Raw genomic sequence first — 2,965 nt, forward strand, 5'->3', positions numbered from 1 at the left:
CCAGGCTGGAGTGCAGTGGCCCGATCTCTGCTCACTGCAACCTCCGCCCCCCGGGTTCAAGCTATTCTCTTGCCTCAGCCTCTGGAGTAGCTGGGATTACAGGTGCCTGCCACTGTATCTGGTAAATTTTTGTATTTTTAGTAGAGACAGGGTTTCACCATCTTGGCCAGGCTGATCTGGAACTCCTGACCTCGTGATCCACCCGCGTTAGCCTCTCAAAGTGCTGGCATTACAGGCTTGAGCCACCACGCCCAGCCTCTTCCTTTAATTTTACGTTTTTGTTGTTGTTGTTGTTGTTGCTATTGTTTTTGAGATGGAGTTTTGCTCTTATTGCCTAGGCCTGGAGTGCAATGGCACAATCTCGGCTCACTGCAACAACCTCCGCCTCCCAGGTTCAAGCGATTCTCCTGTCTCAGCCTCCCAAGTAGCTGGGATTACAGGCACCTGCCACCACGCCCCAGCTAATTTTTTGTATTTTTAGTAGAGACAGGGTTTCAACATTTTGGCCAAGGTAGTCTTGAACTCTTGACCTCAGGTGATTCACCTGCCTCAGCCTCCCAAAGTGCTGGGATTACAGGAGTGAGCCACCGTGCCCCAGCCTAATTTTACATTTTATACCCTTTTTATTTTGCTTTATTTGAATCCGTTTAAAGTAAGTATAATCATGCTGTAGGTAAATTTCACGAATATTTTAGCGTTTTAAGCTTACAGCTATTTTACAAACAATTTATCTCATTCTATCACAACCACTTTTGAAACATAATGTTTAGTTAAGTCTTTTTTGGCCAGGCACGGTGGCTCGCGCCTGTAATCCCAGAACTTTGGGAGGCTAACGTGGGCGGATCTCAAGATCAGAAGATCCAGATCAGCCTGGCTAATACGGTGAAACCCCGTCTCTATTGAAAATACAACACATTAGCCGGGCGTGGAGGCGGGCGCCTGTAGTCCCAGCTACTGGGGAGACTGAGGCAGGAGAATCTCTTGAACCCAGAAGGTGGAGGTTGCAGTGAGACAAGATGGCGCTATTGCACTCCAGCCTGGGCACAGAACAAGACTGCCTCTCAAAAAAAAGAAAAAAATAAAAGTTTTGTTTTTTGTTTTTTGGGTATTTTTTAGATTTCACTATGTAAAATGTATGTGTATATATATTTTTTACAAAGTGTAACACTGGAGCCTAAAACCATTCTCTTTTGTAGAATACATATTGGCATTGAAACAGTTTAAAGCAATGAAATGGCTATCTACAAAAGGCTAATTTTGATCGTTGTATTCTCCCCATACTTCATGTGTCTTCACACATAAAGGAAATTTTCAAACATTTTATATTCAGTAATTTTTTAAAAAGTGCACTCTTTTCTACTGCTATGGTCTTTACAAAGGACTTGACTTAAAATTTCAAATAAAAAATAATTAAGGTTCTAAGATAACTGTGTCTTTCAAGGGCATCTTTATACAGAACAATTTGGACCGGCATGCAGGCAACTTCTTTTGTTGCTACATACCTGTATTAGGAAAATTACACCCATTTTACAGAAAAATCCCCAAACATATACTGCAATAAGCTCAAAACAATGTGAAAAAGACCAGTGTGAATGGCACACTAAAATCGCTTCTTCTTTTTTTTTTTTTTTTTTTTTTTGAGACGGAGTCCCGCTCTGTCGCCCAGGCTGGAGGGCAGTGGTATGATCTCCGCTCACTGCAAGCTCCGCCTCCCGGGTTTACGCCATTCTCCTGCCTCAGGCTCCCCAGTAGCTGGGACTACAGGCACCCGCCACCACACCTGGCTAATTTTTTGTATTTTTGGTAGAGACGGGGTTTCACCGTGTTAGCCAGGATGGTCTCAATCTCCTGACCTCGTGATCCACCCGCCTCGGCCTCCCAAAGTGCTGGGATTACAAGCGTGAGCCACCACGCCCAGCCAAAATCACTTCTTTATAAACTAACTGGAATTCCTGATCTTAGTAGGCACAGGGAAATCCAGTACTTAGGGTTTTGCTCTCTGGAAGAACACCTTTAAGTAATTTTTTAAAACTTTAGCATCAGGCTGCTGAAGCGCTTGACAAAACTCTTGAATTATTTTTGGAGCTACTTGCAAGGAGGGCAGGTATTCTTGTTGAAGATACTGAACACATTCTGGGCCCCATTTGAGATGAATTGCTTTCAGTGTCACTGCACACTCAGATAAAGACAATACTGTTTGTGCATCTGCCAGGTCAAAGGTTTGTTTTAAAGGTGCCAGGAAACATGTGGGGACAATGTGCTTATAAACAAAATCAGCAAATCCCACTGGTCCATCTTTACCTCTTCAGAGTTCTACCAACTTTGAGTGGATGATAAAACATGTTTTCTGTGCAGTTGGATCTGGATATTCAAGTGCTCCTTGGATAACAGTAACCACCACTCTTTCTACATTTTCTGCACCTTGATTTGCTATAGCTTCGCTCCTCCCCCTGCCTGTGACTGTTCGCAGGAAAGCAAAGTAACTCCTTCGCAACATCTGCTTCTCTAAAGCAGCAGACTAGTCATTTTCTTCCACTGCCCGGAGCAGCAATTCAAACATTGCATGAAGCAGGGGCATGAACATCTGTGGTAAAAACGGGGATACCTGTGTCTTCAATTTGGCCGTAATCTGGGTGATAAGAGGAATGAACTCCTGGAGGTCTTTTGCTTCACAATCTTTGAGCATATGTTCTGAAGCAGATGGGATAAACGGAATAACTTCTTCCTCCAGGCAAATAATCATTAGATGCTTCATGGATTTTGATGCTCTGTTCTTTGGTCCATACACATTTGGGATCGGTAAGCCTTCCTTGAGAATTGATCTGTTTACCGTATATAATAATGATACGTCTCTCTTTGTAGTAATTTCCTTTGCTATGAGTCTACTTTAACAGATAGTATTATAGCCACCCTTGATTTTCTTTTATTATTTGCTGTATATTTTCCGTCCTTTTACTTTTGACCT

At 42.8% G+C, this 2,965-nt stretch overlaps 1 pseudogene; it reads right to left on the reverse strand.

The window, feature by feature from the left end:
- Positions 1-1,984: 1,984 nt before the first annotated feature.
- Positions 1,985-2,755, reverse strand: LOC104675890 (annotated as a pseudogene).
- Between the last annotated feature and the right edge of the window lie 210 nt (positions 2,756-2,965).

This window comes from Rhinopithecus roxellana, chromosome 6 (genome assembly GCF_007565055.1).
Source record: "Rhinopithecus roxellana isolate Shanxi Qingling chromosome 6, ASM756505v1, whole genome shotgun sequence".
In the NCBI taxonomy this organism is placed as follows: domain Eukaryota; kingdom Metazoa; phylum Chordata; class Mammalia; order Primates; family Cercopithecidae; genus Rhinopithecus; species Rhinopithecus roxellana.